At 47.6% G+C, this 23,233-nt stretch overlaps 2 pseudogenes; both read right to left on the reverse strand.

Annotated features, from left to right (window-relative positions):
• Nucleotides 1-5,323: 5,323 nt before the first annotated feature.
• Nucleotides 5,324-6,205, reverse strand: LOC125541518 (uncharacterized; annotated as a pseudogene).
• A 1,876-nt stretch (nt 6,206-8,081) lies between these two features.
• The window catches only part of LOC125547369 (wall-associated receptor kinase 4-like), a 77,855-nt pseudogene continuing 62,703 nt past the window's right edge, over nt 8,082-23,233 (reverse strand).

Here is a 23,233-nt window from a genome sequence, read left to right on the forward strand (position 1 = left end):
CCGTGCTGCATTTGCTAGTCAAAATGGACAGACGAATTAACATCAAACAAAATAAACTTGCTTAGTTCGTGAAGAGCTAATGGTGAACGAACATGCGTGCCCTTGACCAGCTAACGATCCTCCACGGCATGCACGCACAGGTCTACAGCTCGCATAGCAGTGCGTTCATTTCAGGGGCACGTCTGAGTCTAGATGGCTTTGCATGTGCGTTCTACACGGGCGCTCTCCTCTGGTCACCAATCGACCACGACGTGCATGCACGGGTCATACAAGTCTGCACGCGCATGGGGCATCAGTACTAAAAAGCCCAACGCTGTGCGTACATTTCAGTTGAGTGTAAGAGCCCTAGGTGCTTTTGCATGTGGAAAAATAAATGGAATACAGGCAGTATACACTCACAGCGGGAATCCCAATGCTGGCCAGACGGCAAGGATAGCGGCCTGCCTGTAGCACGGCCATCAAACGCATTTTTTGTATCTATATCTACTATTGAACGCAAGAGGTATTTTTGGTCCCCTCAAAAAGAGATGTTTCTGTCGACTACGAACGAGGCGACTACAGTGTTTTCGTAAATCTTAAGATGATATGACGGCCGAGTCTCTCAAAGATGCTCATAAAGGTAGGGTGTGCGTGCGTGCGTTCATAGGGTGAGTATATCCACATATATATATTGTTGTACTTGTGTTAAAAAAACAAAAATATATTGTTGGTTCGTCGTGCACTTTTGTAGGAAACCCCTTAACTTGTTTCCTAATCAACACACAATACTGATGTATTTCAAATTAAAGGACGGTACATGTGGAAAAAAAGGTGGTTTTATATCATCGTATATTCCTCGCCACTCTAGCGTGGCTGTGGACAACCAACTCGGTTTCGAGCCCACATACGAATTCCTCAAAAACTCACTCTGTGTTTCACCACACGTACTATACTTAGTAGAAGGAGATTAATAAAGCGAACTCTTCTCTAAACCGTGCACGCACGATCGCAGAAATCACGCCCACGTATCCGCAGGATCACAAAGTAGAGAAATTGATCAATGCCAGGAGAGCTAGGGCGACGGCTCGACGAATCAAGCCAGCTCCAAGGTTGTGCTCTAGGGTTGGCTGGTGCTAAACTGGAAGGCACGAGCCGCTTGTGTTACTTCTGCGGATCGGTCGAGGAAGGATGATATTCGTGGCGTTGAGGGTGGCCGGCCCGAAGGGGTTGGAGGAGGTCTCCACGCCGAGTACTTTCCGGCGAGGTGACACGCGACGACGAAGCAACTTTATTCGAACTTGGTTCTGCCCCAAGCTGGCTTGGCTCACTGTACACAGCAACGTAGCAAGCTAACCTTAAGCTAGTTAATTGATATGCTACGCGGCGGGAATACGCACATACTCTCTCTGTCCGCCGCGGATAAGTATACATCTAGCTTTTTGTTTTAAGTTAAAGTTTCAAGACTTTGACCAACTTTCTAGAAAAAAATAAAAGCATTTATGACATTAAATTAATATCACTAGATTCATTTTAAATTGTACTTTGATAATATATCAATTTGATGTCAAGTATGTTACTACTATTTTTTTATAAAGTTGGTTAAAATTTTAAAATTTTTATTTAAAACAAAAGATAGATATACACTTATTCGCGGACAGGGGAGTATAGCAAAAGCTCGGCCGATCGATTGATCTACTAGCCGGCTGGCTCCAGGAACGCACGTACACAACTTGGCTTATTGCCAAAGGATTTGCTTTGCTTTATTGATCTCACGGTTGTTACAAAGGGTACGGTAGATACATATATATACTAGGCTACACCTAGCAATACTAATCCTAACAATCACACCCCCTCCTCCTCCTCCCCCCCCCCCCCCCCCCTCCCTCCCTAAATACAACGTCGTTACGTTACAACTCTGACGCTGATCCATTTTCACCTCCCCAAGAACTTCTCTCGATCCAAAGCTTTGGTTAGGATATTTGCCAACTGATCATTGGTGCAATTGTAGTTGACCCTGTCTTACCTTCTTCCACGCCGTCCTTCATGTAGTGATACATCGTATCAATGTGCTTGCTCCTATCACGTCACACTGGATCCTCACATAGAAAAATTATACTCACTGTCAACGTTGAGCACCACTTGTTTCAAATCATGATTCATGAGATCACCATGTAGCCACCTCACCACACACCTTGACACACCGCGGTTGCTTTACTCTTCTTACTCAGTTCAAGACGAGGTTCAATTGGAGCGTCAACTAGATTGCAATCTTTCATGCCACAGCCTTCAAGTAACTTCCTTGTGTATGCCTCCTGGCATAATGTGATCCCTCCGTCTTTTGTTGTACCTCTATCTCGGGGTAGTAGCTTAAAAGACCTAGATCATCCATATTGAAAAGCCTTTTCATCTATAGCTTGAACTTTGCAATCATCTCTTCATCTGCTCAGATAATTAATAGGTCGTCGTGGTAGATTCGAACTAGTAGAAGACCCCTTCCTTCTCCTCACTTGTACAATGTATACTCTAGTGGGGTTTTCTCAAATCCAAGAGAAATCATCGCCCGATCAAGATTGATGCTCCATGCCCGAGGGTCTTGTTGTAGCCCGTACAAGACTTTGTGTATCTTCAGTACCTTGTGTTCTTCTCCCTCTTTGATGAATCCCGGTGGTTGATTCACATACACATCTTCTTCTATCTCGCCGTTCAAAAACAAGGATTTTACATCCATGTGATGTGTTCTCCATGATTCCTGAGCCGCGAGAGTGATGAGTAATCTCACTGATTCCATCTTTGCAGCAGGATTGAACACTTATTCGAAGTTCACGCCTTCCTCTTGCATGTACTCTTTGGCTACTAGCCTTGCTTTGTGCTTCACAAACCCTCCGGTATCTTTCTTGATCTTAAAATCCCACTTGAGATCCATGGCTTTTTCATTATCAGGAAGATCCATAAGATCTCATCTATTATTGTCATGGATCGACCCCAACTCTTCTTTCATAGCCTGACACCAACACTCCGTATTTGCGCTCACAAATTCTGCCGGTTCATCGGTACTTACTAGACACTGTCGCCCACTCCTTTTACCTTCACCGGGTCAAATGTCCAAAGAGTTTTCTTCGGATATGTGGGTGTAACACCGGCTGTAGTTGTGTGGGTGTAGCCGTGTAGGTGGTGGTGCCTTTCCTCCTGTACTTTCGGGGACAAAGAATTTTCTTTTAAAGTTGCTGTCGGGCTTCATCCCGGCGCGTGGCATGACAATCTCGTGGGCGTCATCCCGGTGGAGCTGGGCAAGTGCACGGGATTCGACGTCGTCGACCTGTCCATGAATGGCATCACTGGCCACATCCCGGCCGGCTGTTGGTTTTAGAACGCTATATCCGAACCCAGAAGCAACACGTACGGTACGGGGCAAAGCTAGCTCAAACAAAACTAGCAGCTTGATCGATTTTGTCTAGCACACGTAAGTGCAGCTCGCCGGACACTTGGGTATGTGTAAGACTGTACGTACGCCTGGGCGGTCGGCATGCTCAGTGCGCTCGCCAAGCTCGTTCTTGGCAGCAACCGGCTCTCCGGTCAGATACTTCCGGAGATCGGCTCGTGCGCGGACTGGAGCTCGGTGAGTCGGTGATAACTCACTGGCCAGCGTGATACCGGTGAGCAACGGTAAAGATTCCAGCTCACATTGATTTTGACCTGAGCTGCAATGGGCTGTCAGGACTCAGGTGCGATGTCGAAGGAGTTCGCCGGGCTCACGCGGCTTGGTGTGCTCGACGTCTCGCACAACAAGCTATCCGGCGACCTCTAGTTGATGTCCGCTCTCGAGAACCTCGTCGCGCTCAACGTCTCCGGGCGTGCGCCGGAGACAGCGTTCTTCGCGAAGCTGCCCATGAGGGACAATGAGGGCAACCCAGTGCTCTGCCTCTCCCGGTGCCCCGGCGACACCAGTGACCGCGAGCGCACGGCGCAGCGTGCCCCTTGCGTCTCCACAGCCGTCCTGCTCACTGCTCTCGTGGTCACCTGATTGTCGCGGGGATTGTCCGACCCGGCCTCCGGCGCCAGGCATCGGCCATCGAGGTGGTTGGAGCTGACAGCGAGGATCTCCGGGGGTGTAAATGGGCCCCTTAGCTGACGTGGCGACTGTGGTACGCTGTGGCGTAGGTGTTGTGTATGCACATACATAGCCCAGGACCGGCCTGGCAAGTTTAGGGACCGTATAGTAGCAGTATTGGCAACTTTCAGGACCGTATTGAGGCACTTCGCAACTTCCAGGACCGTTTTGAACACTGCCACTAAGTTTAAGGACCAAGAATGCATTTTACTCCATCTGGCTGTGTGCCTGACCGTTGCGGTGTGCCTTGCTTGCCGCATTGTGTGAATAATCTCTACTCTTAATATCTCAGTTGGTAGGTTGCGTTTCGGGTTTTATTTTCGTCCCACCTCACCCGGTCTTTTTTGGTACTTCTTTGGTACTTGCTCCCACCTCCCGCTCAGCTGAGACGGTTTATTTTCGTACTCCCTCCCACCTTCCAGGTAGTTCCCTCCACGCAAAAAAAATTGAACCAACCAATCTCTACTCCTAATGAAGCAGTTGGTAGCCTCGTACGGTTTATTTTCGTCCCACCTACCATGGTTTTATTTGGTACCTGCTCCCACCTTCCAATTTTATCGGTTTTTTTCATCGGTTTTTTATTCGCCCCCCTCCCACTGGCCGGACAAACCCAACGTTTATTTGGTAACACAATGAATTCACATATGGTGATTGATTTCTTTTTTAGTAACCCAACTAACGGATGGTAATCAATCTTCAAATATCAAAACCAAACATACAAGGCAACAATTAATTCATTTTTTTCTGACCGGTTAATTTTCGTCTCCCCTCCCACATACCTTTTCGCTTCACCGCCCACATAAACCCATCGGATTAGTTACCATATAAAAAAATTAATCACAATCAATCAAGCATTGATGAAATATTTCCTTACATTGATGTGATTTTCATTTCTTATCATGAATCATACACGTCAAAAAAAGGTACAGCGTGCGAGTATCGTGGGCACATGCCCTACAAATCCGAAAATGCCTATAAAAATTAAATCAGAATCAATCAAGCATTGCTGGTATATTTTACTTGTTTTGATGGGATTTTTGTACACGGTACCATTAACTCGATCCTCCCACCGCTGCCCTCCTCACGAGCCTGGACGGCCGATCCTCTCGACGTCTACCCTCATGTGTCCTCCCGCCGCCATCATCTTCTTCTCTCCGATCTCCTTGACTAGTAGGACTCCTCTGTGCCCCAGGCCCTGGCCGACGCCGGCGACTCCTCGGTACTCCACCCGCGCCATCACATCTGACGCAGGCGAAACTCCAGCTGATGCCACGGGATCCACATCCTACGCTCGTCGGCCATCTTCCACTCCGGCTGCTGCGTGGTGCCGCTGCTGCGGGAGGCAACCTGGCAGGGGCAGACATAGCCGTCCTCGTGCAGCCCGACCCATGCGTCTAGCTCGGTGGCGAAGTAGCCTCGGCCTCTGAAAGGCAACATCCACTCCCCATGGCGCCTCCACTTGCAGCTCCTGGTGTCGACGGAGTACGTGCCGCAGACCGCCCTGCTCCACGAGGACACGAATATGGTGCGCCCGTCCGGGTGCAGCGCGTAGGAGAAGATCATCTCGTCCTTGGTGAAGGGCGTCGGCATGCTTTTCCAGGACCAGTAGGTGGGCAGTAGGTCGTCGTCTTCCGTCGTCGGTGGCTTCGCCATCGCCTCAAAGGACACAGGCCGCTCCATGAAGTGGAAGGCGAATGAGTACAGCACGTTGCCGGCGCCGGAGGTCAGGAAGGTGTTGGAGCCACAAAGCAGTGCGTCTCGAACGGGAGGGCCGACGGGCAGTCCGGCGGTGTCAGTGTCGTAGAAGAGGGTTCCGGCGTGTATGTTGCTCGTGGCGATGATGTTGCTGCCCAGGGCTGCGAACTACATGGCACGGCCACGCTTAGGTGACACTAGCCGGAGGACAGGGGGGGGGGGGGGCGGCGGTGAGGTCGGGACTGTCGGCATCGATCTTGCGGATGGTGAAGCCCTTGTGCTAGTCGTCTAGAACCAGATAGAGGCTCTTCTCCTTGTTGCCGCTGCGGTCGTGGTAGTAGTTGGGCTCATCCTCCTCGCCCTGCCTTCTTTGCTTAGACATCCCGCCCCCGACTGACTGAATTCTGAAGTATATACCAGAAAAACACGTACGCATACGAAAACACTCGTATAGATTGGACGTAGCTGGCTAACCACGGTTGATGTAGTATCGATCTACTAGAAGCAACACGGATACGCGCAAGCAATTGATACACACGGGCATGCCTCGTGCCCGCTGATCTTTCTATTGGTCTCTGGGTGTACTGTTTATAGGGGTGCAGGGTAATACATATATATAGCTATAGCTAGGACTTGCAACATAACCGATTCGGGACGGAACTACTGATCCTACTTGGTGATGGATTCCTGCACAAGCCGGACATGAGACGTGCTTTTTTTCTTGAGGGAAACGCCGCCACCGCCGCCGCCAGTGCGGAACCCTAGGGCAGGGCGCTAGGATCCCCAAAGCAGGGCGGGCAGTGAGGAGCGGCGCAAGGAGGCCGTGTCGGTCGTTCCCGCCACCAGCGCTAAACCCCAGGTATTTACGTTCCGTGTCCTCCCCGCACTCTACGCTGATACATCAGCGAGGAGCTGACGGTGGAAATGCTACTCCTCCCCGAACTCTATGATGCTTGATTCGATCTCGTGGAATGGAGCCATGACGGTGGGCAATGCTATTGAGTTTGCTCCTAACGCCGGCTTGGGCGATGGGTGGGACGAATGCGAGCAGCGGCCAACGGCGGACATGGACTCAAGCCAACACAGGTCCACGGCGGTAGAGGAGAGACACCACCCACCACCCATCGATGCAGTGAGGAGTGTGGTGTTCTACAGTATGGTAATTGGTAAAAGTTTTTGGTCCTATAATATCAGAGAGAGAGAGAGAGCATATTACATAAAAATAACGATGAGAATTTAGATGCATTGTTTGTCACGGAGCTGTGACTGGCCAATTTACATGAAATTAATTTCCTTAGTTGTGGTGGCAAATATAATACACCTAATCCATATTGTTATGCACTAGCGTGTGTGTGTGAAATAGATGGATTATGGTCTCATACCCAATAAGATGGATATGTGCGTGTGTTAGAGAGAGAGGGGGAGAGGGGAAGAGACAGTGAAGAAGAGGGACGTCAAGAGTGTGTGTGTGAGGATTTGATGATAAAAAAGGTCTCCAATGTCACTTGATATGTATGAGAATATTAAATATAATATTAACATGATTAATATTAAACTTTTAAAGTTACGAAAATGTTACCCGTTGCAACGCACGGGCGTTCTTCTAGTTTTGGTAGATGGTGACATGACAACTGACTGGACGCTTTCAGTAGTCAAAACCAGTCAACACATGGTCAAACCGGCCTTGGGTTGATTTTTGTCCGGTTTTAAAAGTTTGAGATTGTAAATTGAACGGTTTTGGAGTTCAGGGTGTATATTAGACTTTGATAGTAGTTTGGGATGTAATATGTCCCCCTCTCTACAAAATACGCATTCAATTCTTTAGACGCCTTTGCTGTCTGACACTGGAGGTACAAGTTGGAGAAGGACAGCAGTGGTGTGATGGACCCCAATGAATTTTAGAGCTGGATATATAGTGCATTCTTCTTCTGTTTCCCGAACATGTATCCGGATGCCTGCCATATTTGCGCCGAGAGGAAAAATTTGAACCATATATTTGTGTTAAAAGAAGGGTCGAGAAAAAACAGAAATGTACTAACGGTGGCAACGACAAGACAGCATGAGTGCCAAAATCATTGCTAATATAATCCACTACATCTCTTCTGATCATCTCAGAATAACAAAATTCAGTCTACATATATCAGCAAGCATAATTCCAACCGAGAAACCGATACAATCACGATGCCTGAAATCATGGCTTATTACAGTACCAACCTAACTAGCCTGTAATACAAGTCCTAGCAACAGTTCATACAAGAGGGAAGCAAATTATCCTTTATTATTAGCTCAATAGCCTCAGCTAACGTGGTAGGCTAGCAGATGACAAGAACTCTGCCTCCAAGCTATAGCGTCGTTGGCTACCTCCTGGCCGTACGGACGATTGCCGAGAAGATCGACTCCTTCGTGTCAACGGCCTTGCTTGCATCTGTTGTCCATAACTCGGATCAGGCTGAGTTGAGATCATCCGTTTTGTCCGTAGAGTCTGCAGTTCCGTCTCGACCTGTTTCATGGTTGGTCTTTCTTCGCCGTGTAGCCTCAAGCAACGCTCTGCCAAAGAAGCGACAGTACTGATCTCTTCCTCGGTTGCTTCCTCTCGAGCACCTGGGAATTTGCAATACCTGTGATTCTTCCCTCATTGAACTCCCGCAGAAAATAGTTTGACAAGCTCATGACTGTGCCTGATTCACTTGTGAAAACAGGCTTCATTCTCAGAAGCAACTCCACTAGTACCACACCAAAACTGTACACGTCGCTCTTCCCGTTGAGCTGCCTGGTATGGAAATACTCTGGATCTAAGTACCCAAATGTACCTTGCACATTAGTGACAATGTGTGTTTGATCAATCGGAACCAACCTAGACGCACCAAAATCTGAAACTTTAGCCGTGTAGTTCCCATCCAAGAGTATATTTGAGGACTTCACATCATGATGGAAGATTGATATTGAAGCTGAAGAGTGGAGATAAGATAGAGCTCCTGCTGTTTCCTGGGCAATCCTTAAGTGATCAGCCCAGGACAAAGAAAAACCTTTATTTGAATCAGCATGAAGAACATGAGATAGTGAGCCATTGGATACATACTCATATACTAGCAGTGGAACCTCGGTTTCGAGGCAACATCCAAATAGCTTCACAATATTTCTATGATTTATCTGAGACAGGACTGCGACCTCATTGATGAATTGACTGATCTCACACTGCTTAATGATCTTAGACTTTTTTATTGCAACGACACGCTGATCAGACAATATGCCTTTGTAAACCATGCCATGGCCCCCACGTCCGATGATACGTGTAGGATCAAAGTTGTTTGTTGCCTTCTCCAGCTCTTCTAGCGGGAAAATCTTAGTATTCTCATTTGCAGTTTCATCCGATGATATCACCGTTTCTAGTAGAAGACCTTGGTTCTTCCAGAAATAGTTATTCCGTAGTTGCTTTTGAACATTTCGTTTCCATCTACGAATGAGAAGTGCTGCACTGAAGCTCAGAAATATAATGCCGAAACCACAAGACAACCCAATAATTATACCTGTAGGCATTAAGCTCTTTTAAGTTTCCGTTCTATCTTGTCTATCAAAAATGTAACGATAGTAGTGTTACCTAAGAGCAGAGGTTGTTGCCTCTTAGTACACTGCATTTTTAATGGATTATACTCAGTCTTGCGAGAACATTCAGTACAACTAAAGCTTCCTCTGGTATTATGGCATGTCCCGTTACAGTTGTTCGGTCGAAGGCATTCATTAATATCTGAAATTAACAAAATCTTGATAAGATGTCTTGACAAAATCTGTGACACAGAAATCGGAAGATTGTACATCATTTTTTAGCAGCTGGCAACTTTTAAAATTAGCATACATGATTTTATATATCATACTTTTTTTCCAGCGGCATAGGCAATTAAGGTAGACGGTATAGTACAAAGTTTTGAGCATTTCAAGTGTAAAGTGAGGGGGATTACATTTGTCAGCCCAGAGAGAGAGAGAGAGAGAGAGAAGAGGGAGGGGGGGGGGGTACCTTGACAACCGGTTTTGATGTATGGATTTCCTTGGAAGACATCTGAGCATTTGCAACGGGTAACCAGCATAGACCCCTTCAGATATTACTTTCATACACTTGCTGTTCGTACTCACACAAGCATATCCAGATCTATTCTGTTGGGCCTCTGCGCAACTCAGATTAGCAGCGACCCATTTCATAGAGAAAAATAATCCATGTGTAGAAAAAAGGTTTCCAGGAACTAATAAAAAAGACAGGGAGGTCCCTTGTTGTTGGTCAGAAATGGTGACATTAATGGTTCGGAAAGCTGTAGCTGGTCCCGGGAGTATTCTGCCCCATTATCGCCCCATCCACTTCACGCAAAGATTCGTACAGTAGGCACTAGAGCCCCAGACGGTTTGCAGCAGCAGCATGCTTAACCAGTGCGTTTGACCGAACAAACAGCGGTGGATAGGTCCTAGGGGTAGGTTGCAGGTCCCGGTGTAGGCAGCAGCCAGTGTACAGGCCTGACAAGAGTGACATATCGGTCACTGTTCAACCCACCAGTGTAGAGGCCTTTTTTCGAGTTGAAAACCACGCAGCTGTCTGAGTGGAGAGAGAGAGGATAAATGTGAGGAGAGAGAGCCTCTTCTAAGGCCGTGAGAAGGAAGACGAGTTGGCAGGAAGGAGAGAGAGGGGTTGTTTTTTAGGTAGCGAGAGATATGTGAAAGAGAAAAAAAAAATTGTTCACCATGAGAGAGAGCGACGTGTATGCTGGTAAGAGCGAGAAAAGAAAAAAAGTGAGGAGCAGTGAGGCGTTAGAGCAAGAGCTTCCGTATTTTCAAGATTCGGTTTCAAGTTGCGAGTCATGGGTCGGCACACCTGTCCACATCGACTGGACTGGGACATGTCTGCCGAATCTTGTTCCTGACGGAATAGGCTCAGGTCCATATTTTCAAATTATTTCAGCCTCCCCTTACTGTTTACATAGGCCTGCTAATCCAAACGCTTTCGCAGTACGGGGCACATATCCCATCACAGAACATTTGAAGTGGATGGACTAGATAGTGGGGTGCACAGCACCCGGGACCAAAAAATCCACTCTCTTAATGGTTCCTTCGTCAACATTTATATCAATGACATGTTTCTCCCACAAGTCCAAAATGACCAGGGCATCTAATGATGTCGTATTTGTGCAGTTGAGGTGAAACTCTTCCCTGGCAAAGCAACCCTCTTCGAAGTCAAACGGGAATTGCACACTAATGTTACCACAGGAACGTGTACAATTAGCCCTGCTTGGAATTGAATTATATCCTTGTTTGATCAGTAAAGGTTAGCATCTATCAATACCGGAAATACATAATAACACCTGCAAACGGGGTCTCTAGACTTGTCTGCCTGCGGCCCGCAGCATGGCTCCACCAGCGACCCTGTACGACCCATCTTCACCAGCAAACACTCAAGACCCTCGCGAGGGGCCAAGCCTTGCGAGGCGGACGACGCAAGACCTTCTCAGGACAGGCCTCACTAGGCTGGCTCGCGAGGGGCGGAGAGATCAAGGCAAGGGACACCTTGCGAGGTTTCTGTGACGCAAGTCATGACGACTGGAGCCAGGCGGGCGCCAGCGCGCCCAGTGTCCTCGTTTCCTCTTTGGTGCTAAAGGGGCAAGCGCGGACGAGGAGTCCCGAGGCATCAGGCAAAGGTTTTCATATCGGTACAACAAGACCAATACCAACAGGACGGCAGGAAGGAGGTCACCGTGGAGCCCAAGACGGCGTCACCACCAGAGCCTTTGGCAGACGAAGACTACTTTTGTCAGGATAGCTTGTACTAGTTGTCATTCTTCGAATTTGGCCGTTGTGGGATCCCTTCCCGCTCAATATTTGGAAAGAGGACCAGGGCCTCTATAAATAGGACTAGCCACCACCGTAGGAAGGCATCCTGATCGGATCCAGATCATCCCCCAACCACTCAAGTTCACCAAGCACAAGAACACCTCTCCTCGCGAGGCTGTTCTTCCCTTGTAACTGTTCATCCTTAGCCCAAGAGGCAATCCACCACACCATACTGGAGTAGGTTATTACACCACAACGGTGGCCCGAACCAGTATAAATCTTGTGTCTCATGTTCTTTGGATTCGTCGAGCTAGGCCGTGAGATCATAGAGTGTGCGAGCTAGAGAGGGGGAGAGATCTTTGTGCGCATCCTAGTGTTTGAACCTCAAGGGTTTTGCCGGAACCCGAAATCCGACATTTGGCGCGCCGGAGCTTCTCTTCCCCCGGTTGATCCGCCGACGCCCTGTGGTTCCGATGTCCGGCGACCCAAGGACCAACGCCGACCGCTTGGCAGCTTGGCCGGCCAGGGCGGCGCCGTCCGCCCAAGAAGACCTCAACCCAGCGCCCTAGGCAGCGCGCGCACCGCGAGGCGCGGGTGGCGCAGTCAAACGCCGTCCACCCTCACTCCACGACAAGTGCGGGCGGCTGCAAGGGCCTCAAGCCACGATGCCGCCAAGGCGCCGCACACCCGATGGGAACAAGCAAACATGAGGGCCGCACTCACGGTGGCTCGTGAGCTGCTGCGGTGCCGGCTGATGGAGAGCGGCTGGGATGCATTGCTGGAGCGCGTCGCCGAGCTACTGGACGCTGCGGCCTCGGGAGCACCGCCCTTCTGCTCCCTGCTTACGCCTCAGGCCACGGCCGGATCGCATGGCGGGCCACGCCGCACCCGCGCACCCCCAGTTGCGCCAGGAGGCTTCATCGACACCGGCGTGACCAGAAGCACCGGACGCCCACTCGCGCCTGCGCCACCTTCGATGGGCGCGGGAACGAGCGTTGCCGCCCGCGGCCTCGGCGGAGTGCCGCGCTACCATCCGCAGGGCGGCGCAACGTGGAGCGTGGGACACTTTGGCGAGGTCTTCGGGGCGGCGGCCTCGGAGGCCTACGTGCCCCACATGGTAGACCAGGAGTATGCGCTGGAAGACGACCCTAACTCTTTCCTCGAGCCGGGCTGGGAGGAGGAGGCGCTGGAAGCTGAGGCCTTCCAGGACCCCCCCCCCCCCGAGCGCGCCGGCAGCCTCATCAACCATGCTGGCGACGACAGCTACAGGGTACCACTAATCTCTCAGGAGCAAACTTATGCTAACCATGGGTCGCAGGAGGATCAGGTCACAACGACGGACGGCGGCCCCAGCTCAATGGCCTCCCTCCTACCAGGAGGAGCGCACTGGGGGCTGCAGGGGAGAGGCCGGGAGCCAGGTCCCTCCCCGCATCGCGTGGAGAAAAGGCGCCCCCCCCGGAGGTAGGCCCTCTGTCGGGGAGGTGATGGTGAGCCTTCCCCCGGCAAAGGACCCGTGGTCGCCGAGGGCGCCGCTGGCGTCCCCTTTGCCCCTTGGCTTCGTCCTGGTTTTCGGTCGAACCAACGGTGGTCGAGGGCGGCGCAAGGCGGGGCCCTCGTCTGGCGATATGAAGTAAGGCTCACGCATGTGAATGTTGGGGAACGTAGTAACTTCAAAAAATTTCCTACGCACACGCAAGATCCTGGTGATGCATAGCAACGAGAGGGGAGAGTGTTGTCTACGTACCCTCGTAGACCGAAGCGGAAGCGTTGACGCAACGTAGAGGAAGTAGTCGTACGTCTTCCCGGTCCAACCGATCCAAGCACCGTTACTCCGGCACCTCCGAGTTCTTGACACACGTACAGCTCGATGACGCACCCCGGGCTCCGATCCAGCAAAGTTTCGGGGAGGAGTTTCGTCAGCACAACGACGTGGTGACGATCTTGATGTTTAACCATCGCAGGGCTTCGCCTAAGCACCACTACAATAAGATCGAGGTGTAATACCGTGGAGGGGGGCACCGCACACGGCTAAGGAACGATCACGAAGATCAACTTGTGTGTCCTAGGGTGCCCCCTGCCCCCGTATATAAAGGAGCCAAGGGGGGGTGCGGCCGGCCCTAGTAGGAGGCGCGCAGGAGGAGTCCTACTCCTACCGGGAGTAGGACTCCCCTCCCTTTCCTTGTCCAAGTAGGAGCAGGGGAAGGAAGGGAGAGAGGAGAGGAAGGAAAGGGGGGCGCCGCCCCTCCCTCCTTGTCCAATTCGGACTAGGGGGAGAGGGGGCGCGCGGCCTGCCCTGGCTGCCTTTCCTCTTCTCCACTTTAGGCGCATGAGGCCCATTAACCCCCCGGGGGGTTCCGGTAACCCCCCGGTTCTCCGGTTTTATCCGAAACTTCCCCGGAACACTTCCAGTGTCCGAATATAGCCGTCCAATATATCAATCTTTATGTCTCGACCATTTCGAGACTCCTCGTCATGTCCGTGATCACATCCGGGACTCCGAACAACCTTCGGTACATCAAAATACATAAACTCATAATGAAACTGCCATCGTAACTTTAAGCGTGCGGACCCTACGGTTCGAGAACAATGTAGACATGACCGAGACACGTCTCCGGTCAATAACCAATAGCGGGACCTGGATGCCCATATTGGCTCCTACATGTTCTACGAAGATCTTTATCGGTCAGACCGCATAACAACATACGTTGTTCCTTTTGTCATCCGTATGTTACTTGCCCGAGATTCGATCGTCGGTATCCAATACCTAGTTCAATCTCGTTACCGGCAAGTCTCTTTACTTGTTCTGTAATACATCATCTCGCAACTAACTCATTAGTTACATTGCTTGCAAGGCTTAAGTGATGTGCATTACCGAGAGGGCCCAGAGATACCTCTCCGACGATCGGAGTGACAAATCCTAATCTCGAAATACGTCAACCCAACATGTACCTTTTGGAGACACCTATAGAGCACCTTTATAATCACCTAGTTACGTTGTGACATTTGGTAGCACACAAAGTGTTCCTCCGGCACACGGGAGTTACATAATCTCATAGTCATAGGAACATGTATAAGTCATGAAGAAAGTAATAGCAACATACTAAACGATCGGGTGCTAAGCTAATGGAATGGGTCATGTCAATTAGATCATTCAACTAATGATGTGATCCCGTTAATCAAATGACAACTCTTTGTCCATGGTTAGGAAACATAACCATCTTTGATTAACGAGCTAGTCAAGTAGAGGCATACTAGTGACACTCTGTTTGTCTATATATTCACACATGTATTATGTTTCCGGTTAATACAATTCTAGCATGAATAATAAACATTTACCATGATATAAGGAAATAATATCTTTATTATTGCCTCTAGGGCATATTTCCTTCAGTCTCCCACTTGCACTAGAGTCAATAATCTAGATTACACAGTAATGATTCTAACACCCATGGAGCCTTGGTGCTGACTATGTTTTGCTCGTGGAAGAGGCTTAGTCAACGGGTCTGCTACATTCAGATCCGTATGTATCTTGCAAATCTCTATGTCTCCCACCTGGACTAGATCCCGGATGGAATTGAAGCGTCTCTTGATGTGCTTGGTTCTTTTGTGAAATCTGAATTCCTTTGCCAAGGCAATTGCACCAGTATTGTCACAAAAGATTTTCATTGGACCCGATGCACTAGGTATGACACCTAGATCGGATATGAACTCCTTCATCCAGACTCCTTCGTTTGCTGCTTCCGAAGCAGCTATGCACTCTGCTTCACATGTAGATCCCGCCACGACGCTTTGTTTAGAACTGCACAACTGACAGCTCCACCGTTTAATGTAAACATGTATCCGGTTTGCGATTTAGAATCGTTCGGATCAATGTCAAAGCTTGCATCAACATAACCGTTTACGATGAGCTCTTTGTCACCTCCATATACGAGAAACATATCCTTAGTCCTTTTCAGGTATTTCAGGATGTTCTTGACCGCTGTCCAGTAATCCACTCCTGGATTACTTTGGTACCTCCCTGCTACACTTATAGCAAGGCACACATCAGGTCTGGTACACAGCATTGCATACATGATAGAGCCTATGGCTGAAGCATAGGGAACATCTTTCATTTTCTCTCTATCTTCTGCAGTGGTCGGGCATTGAGTCTGACTCAACTTCACACCTTGTAACACAGGCAAGAACCCTTTCTTTGCTTGATCCATTTTGAACTTCTTCAAAATCTTGTCAAAGTATGTGCTTTGTGAAAGTCCAATTAAGCGTCTTGATCTATCTCTATAGATCTTTATTCCTAATATGTAAGCAGCTTCACCGAGGTCTTTCATTGAAAAACTCTTATTCAAGTATCCCTTTATGCTATCCAGAAATTCTATATCATTTCCAATCAGTAATATGTCATCCACATATAATATCAGAAATGCTACAGAGCTCCCACTCACTTTCCTGTAAATACAGGCTTCTCCGAAAGTCTGTATAAAACCAAATGCTTTGATCACACTATCAAAGCGTTTATTCCAACTCCGAGAGGCTTGCACTAGTCCATAAATGGATCACTGGAGCTTGCACACTTTGTTAGCTCCCTTTGGATCGACAAAACCTTCTGGTTGCATCATATACAACTCTTCTTCCAGAAATCCATTTAGGAATGCAGTTTTGACATCCATCTGCCAAATTTCATAATCATAAAATGCGGCAATTGCTAACATGATTCGGATAGACTTAAGAATCTCTACGGGTGAGAAGGTCTCATCGTAGTCAACCCCTTGAACTTGTCGAAAACCTTTTGCGACAAGTCGAGCTTTGTAGACAGTAATATTACCTTCAGCGTCAGTCTTCTTCTTGAAGATCCATTTATTCTCAATTGCTTGCCGATCATTGGGCAAGTCAACCAAAGTCCATACTTTGTTCTCATACATGGATCCCATCTCATATTTCATGGCTTCATGCCATTTTGCGGAATCTGGGCTCACCATCGCTTCTTCATAGTTCGTAGGTTCATCATGATCTAGTAGCATGATTTCCAGAATAGGATTACCGTACCACTCTGGTGCGGATCTTACTCTGGTTGATCTACGAGGCTCAGTAGTAACTTGATCTGAAATTTCATGATCATTATCATTAAATTCCTCACCAATTGGTGTAGGTGTCGCAGAAACCGATTTCTGTGATGAACTACTTTCCAATAAGGGAGCAAGTACAGTTACCTCATCAAGTTCTACTTTCCTCCCACTCATTTCTTTCGAGAGAAACTCCTTCTCTAGAAAGGATCCATTCTTAGCAACGAATATCTTGCCTTCGGATCTGAGATAGAAGGTGTACCCAACAGTCTCCTTTGGGTATCCTATGAAGACACATTTCTCTGATTTGGGTTCGAGCTTATCAGGTTGAAGTTTTTTCACATAAGCATCGCAGCCCCAAACTTTAAGAAACGACAACTTTGGTTTCTTGCCAAACCATAGTTCATAAGGCGTCGTCTCAACGGATTTTGATGGTGCCCTATTTAACGTGAATGCGGCCGTCTCTAAAGCATAACCCCAAAACGATAGCGGTAAATCAATAAGAGACATCATGGATCGTACCATATCTAGTAAAGTACGATTACGACATTCGGAGACACCATTACGCTGTGGTGTTCCGGGTGGCGTGAGTTGCGAAACTATTCCGCATTGCTTCAAATGTACACCAAACTCGTAACTCAAATATTCTCCTCCACGATCAGATCGTAGAAACTTTATTCTCTTGTTACAATGATTTTCAACTTCACTCTGAAATTCTTTGAACTTTTCAAATGTTTTTCAGACTTATGTTTCATTAAGTAGATATACCCATATCTGCTTAAGTCATCTGTGAAGGTGAGAAAATAACGATATCTGCCACGAGCCTCGATATTCATCGGACCACATACATCTGTATGTATGATTTCCAACAAATCTGTGGCTCTCTCCATAGTACCGGAGAACAGTGTTTTAGTCATCTTGCCCATGAGGCACGGTTCGCAAGTACTAAGTGATTCATAATTAAGTGGTTCCAAAAGCCCATCACTATGGAGTTTCTTCATGCGCTTTATACCGATATGACCTAAACGGCAGTGCCACAAATAAGTTGCACTATCATTTTCAACTCTGCATCTTTTGGCTTCAACATTATGAATATGTGTGTTACTACTATCGAGATTCATCAAAAATAGACCACTCTTCAAAGGTGCATGACCATAAAAGATATTACTCATATAAATAGAACAACCATTATTCTCTGATTTAAATGAATAACTGTCTCGCATTAAACAAGATCCAGATATAATGTTCATGCTCAACGCTGGCACCAAATAACAATTATTTAGGTCTAATACTAATCCCGAAGGTAGATGTAGAGGTAGCGTGCCGACCGCGATCACATCGACTTTGGAACCGTTTCCCACGCGCATCGTCACCTCGTCCTTTCCCAGTGTTCGCTTAATCCGTAGTCCCTGTTTCGAGTTGCAAATATTAGCAACAGAACTAGTATCAAATACCCAGGTGCTACTTCGAGCTCTAGTAAGGTACACATCAATAACATGTATATCACATATACCTTTGTTCACCTTGACATCCTTCTTATCCGCCAAATACTTGGGGCAGTTCCGCTTCCAGTGACCAGTCTGCTTGTAGTAGAAACACTCAGTTTCAGGCTTAGGTCCAGACTTGGGTTTCTTCTCTTGAGCAGCAACTTGCTTGCTGTTCTTCTTGAAGTTCCCCTTCTTCTTCCCTTTTCCCTTCTTCTTGAAACTAGTGGTCTTGTTTACCATCAACACTTGATGCTCCTTTTTGATTTCTACCTCCGCAGCTTTCAGCATTGCGAAGAGCTCGGGAATAGTCTTATTCATCCCTTGCATATTATAGTTCATCACGAAGCTCTTGTAGCTTGGTGGCAGTGATTGGAGAATTCTGTCAATGACGCAATCATCTGGAAGATTAACTCCCATCTGAATCAAGTGATTATTATACCCAGACATTTTGAGTATATGCTCACTGACAGAACTGTTCTCCTCCATCTTGCAGCTATAGAACTTATTGGAGACTTCATATCTCTCAATCCGGGCACTTGCTTGAAATATTAACTTCAACTCCTGGAACATCTCATATGCTCCATGACGTTCAAAACGTCGTTGAAGTCCCGATTCTAAGCCGTAAAGCATGGCACACTGAACTATCGAGTAGTCATCAGCTTTGCTCTGCCAGACGTTCATAACATCTAGTGTTGCTCCAGCAGCAGGCCTGGCACCTAGCGGTGCTTCCAGGACGTAATTCTTCTGGGCAGCAACGAGGATAATCCTCAGGTTACGGACCCAGTCCGTGTAATTGCTACCATCATCTTTCAACTTTGCTTTCTCAAGGAACGCATTAAAATTCAACGGAACAACAGCACGGGCCATCTATCTACAATCAAACATACATAAGCAAGATACTATCAGGTACTAAGTTCATGATAAATTTAAGTTCAATTAATCATATTATTTAAGAACTCCCACTTAGATAGACATCTCTCTAATCCTCTAAGTGATTACGTGATCCAAATCAACTAAACCATAACCGATCATCACGTGAAATGGATTAGTTTTCAATGGTGAACATCATTATGTTGATCATATCTACTATATGATTCACGCTCGACCTTTCGGTCTCCGTGTTCCGAGGCCATATCTGCATATGCTAGGCTCGTCAAGTTTAACCTGAGTATTCTGCGTGTGCAAAACTGGCTTGCACCCGTTGTAGATGGACGTAGAGCTTATCACAACCGATCATCACGTGGTGTCTGGGCACGACGAACATTGGCAATGGTGCATACTCAGGGAGAACACTTCTTGATAATTTAGTGAGAGATCATCTTATAATGCTACCGTCAATCAAAGCAAGATAAGATGCATAAAAGATAAACATCACATGCAATCAATATAAGTGATATGATATGGCCATCATCATCTTGTGCTTGTGATCTCCATCTCCGAAGCACCGTCATGATCACCATCATCACCGGCGCGACACCTTGATCTCCATCGTAGCATCGTTGTCGTCTCGCCAATCTTATGCTTCTACGACTATCGCTACCGCTTAGTGATAAAGTAAAGCATTACAGGGCGATTGCATTGCATACAATAAAGCGACAACCATATGGCTCCTGCCAGTTGCCGATAATTCAGTTAAAAAACATGATCATCTCATACAATAAAATATAGCATCATGTCTTGACCATACCACATCACAACATGCCCTGCAAAAACAAGTTAGACGTCCTCTACTTTGTTTGTTGCAAGTTTTACGTGGCTGCTATGGGCTTAAGCAAGAACCAATCTTACCTACGCATCAAAACCACAACGATAGTTTGTCAAGTTGATGCCGTTTTAACCTTCGCAAGGACCGGGCGTAGCCACACTCGGTTCAACTAAAGTTGGAGAAACAGACACCCGCCAGCCACCTGTGTGCAAAGCACGGCGGTAGAACCAGTCTCGCGTAAGCGTACGCGTAATGTCGGTCCGGGCCGCTTCATCCAACAATACCGCCGAACCAAAGTATAACATGCTGGTAGGCAGTATGACTTATATCGCCCACAACTCACTTGTGTTCTACTCGTGTATATAACATCAAACCATAAAACCTAGGCTCGGATGCCATTGTTGGGGAACGTAGTAATTTCAAAAAATTTCCTACGCACACGCAAGATCATGGTGATGCATAGCAACGAGAGGGGAGAGTGTTGTCTACGTACCCTCGTAGACCGAAGCGGAAGCGTTGACGCAACGTAGAGGAAGTAGTCGTACGTCTTCCCGGTCCAACCGATCCAAGCACCGTTACTCCGGCACCTCCGAGTTCTTGACACACGTACAACTCGATGACGCACCCCGGGCTCCGATCTAGCAAAGCTTCGGGGAGGAGTTTCATCAGCACGACGGTGTGGTGACGATCTTGATGTTTAACCGTCGCAGGGCTTTGCCTAAGCACCACTACAATATGATCGAGGTGTAATATCGTGGAGGGGGGCACCGCACACGGCTAAGGAACGATCACGAAGATCAACTTGTGTGTCCTAGGGTGCCCCCTGCGCCAGTATATAAAGGAGCCAAGGGGGGGTGCGGCCGGCCCTAGTAGGAGGCGCGCAGGAGGAGTCCTACTCCTACCGGGAGTAGGACTCCCCTCCCTTTCCTTGTCCAAGTAGGAGCGGGGGAAGGAAGGGAGAGAGGAGAGGAAGGAAAGGGGGGGCGCCGCCCCTCCCTCCTTGTCCAATTTGGACTAGGGGATAGGGGGTGCGCGGCCTGCCCTGGCTGCCTTTCCTGTTCTCCACTTTAGGCGCATGAGGCCCATTAACCCCCCGGGGGGTTCCGGTAACCCCCCGGTTCTCCGGTTTTATCCGAAACTTCCCCGGAACACTTCCAGTGTCCGAATATAGCCGTCCAATATATCAATCTTTATGTCTCGACCATTTCGAGACTCCTCGTCATGTCCGTGATCACATCCGGGACTCCAAACAACCTTCGGTACATCAAAATACATAAACTCATAATGAAACTGCCATCGTAACTTTAAGCGTGCGGACCCTACGGTTCGAGAACAATGTAGACATGACCGAGACACGTCTCCGGTCAATAACCAATAGCGGGACCTGGATGCCCATATTGGCTCCTACATGTTCTACGAAGATCTTTATCGGTCAGACCGCATAACAACATACGTTGTTCCTTTTGTCATCCGTATGTTACTTGCCCGAGATTCGATCGTCGGTATCCAATACCTAGTTCAATCTCGTTACCGGCAAGTCTCTTTACTTGTTCTGTAATACATCATCTCGCAACTAACTCATTAGTTACATTGCTTGCAAGGCTTAAGTGATGTGCATTACCGAGAGGGCCCAGAGATACCTCTCCGACGATCGGAGTGACAAATCCTAATCTCGAAATACGTCAACCCAACATGTACCTTTTGGAGACACCTATAGAGCACCTTTATAATCACCTAGTTACGTTGTGACATTTGGTAGCACACAAAGTGTTCCTCCGGCACACGGGAGTTACATAATCTCATAGTCATAGGAACATGTATAAGTCATGAAGAAAGTAATAGCAACATACTAAACGATCGGGTGCTAAGCTAATGGAATGGGTCATGTCAATCAGATCATTCAACTAATGATGTGATCCCATTAATCAAATGACAACTCTTTGTCCATGGTTAGGAAACATAACCATCTTTGATTAACGAGCTAGTCAAGTAGAGGCATACTAGTGACACTCTGTTTGTCTATATATTCACACATGTATTATGTTTCCGGTTAATACAATTCTAGCATGAATAATAAACACTTATAGGGTTGATTGGAAAGAATAACTTTGAGGTGGTTTCGTACCCTACCATAATCTCTTCATTCGTTCTCCGTTATTAGTGACTTTGGAGTGACTCTTTGTTGCGTGTTGAGGGATAGTTAGATGGTCCAATTATGTTATTATTGTTGAGGGAACTTGCACTAGTGAAAGTATGAACCCTAGGCCTTGTTTCCTATCATTGCAATACCGTTTACGCTCACTTTTATCATTAGTTACCTTGCTGTTTTTATATTTTCAGATTACAAAAACCATTATCTACTATCCATATTGCACTTGTATCACCATCTCTTCGCCGAACTAGTGCACCTATACAATTTACCATTTTATTGGGTGTGTTGGGGACACAAGAGACTCTTTGTTATTTGGTTGCAGGGTTGCTTGAGAGAGACCATCTTCATCCTACGCCTCCTACGGATTGATAAACCTTAGGTCATCCACTAGAGGGAAATTTTCTATTGTCCTACAAACCTCTGCACTTGGAGGCCCAACAACGTCTACAAGAAGAAGGTTGTGTAGTAGACAATCTTCGACATGTTTCACTTGAAGAAGCTGGATTTTATGTTTGTCCGCCTTAATGCCTTGCACATGAACTACCTCATCGGGGTTGCGTAGATACCTCATATCTGTGTCGCTGACCCGTACTTCATGCATGAGGGCATCTTGGGAGTGTGCGGAGAGCACCGTGAATACACGAGGGAATACATCGCCAATTTCATGCTCTCCAATAAGGACAAGGAGGCGATTCTCGTGCCTTATCATCCCCTGTAAGTCATCCGCGCAGATATCCTTCCTTTGATTTCAATCATTCATTTGCACGGTGGAGGCTAATTAATTTGCGGTGTACTTATTTTGCACAGCGGCGGGCGCGCCGTCCTCATCATCCTCTACTCCCGATACTCCCATGCTTTTTTACTTGGACTCATCGAAGAACATTAACAAAAAGGATTACACCCACATCAAGTCTGTTCTTGACAGTGCTATGTTTTACTACGGCGCATGGGGTGGACAGGTCAAGGACAAGAAGAAAATGGATGGCAGGCCCGCCTTCGGCCATAAGACCGACTTCTGCTGCATCCAGCAACCGAGTGATTCTCTTAATGATGGATTCTATGTCCTACACCACATGCTGGAGTACAGAAGGGATCACCAGAACCTTCGCATGTCACCTAGATCCGGCGATGCCCATATTCTGCAATGGGCAAAGAACTTAGGAGATATCGAGGATCATCAACTTCGAGCTAAGTTCTATCACATCCAGCACGAACTTGCCCAAATCATCATGAAGGAGGTCG

This window comes from Triticum urartu, chromosome 3A, assembly GCF_056163025.1.
Source record: "Triticum urartu cultivar PI428250 chromosome 3A, HENAU_Tu73, whole genome shotgun sequence".
Classification (NCBI taxonomy): domain Eukaryota; kingdom Viridiplantae; phylum Streptophyta; class Magnoliopsida; order Poales; family Poaceae; genus Triticum; species Triticum urartu.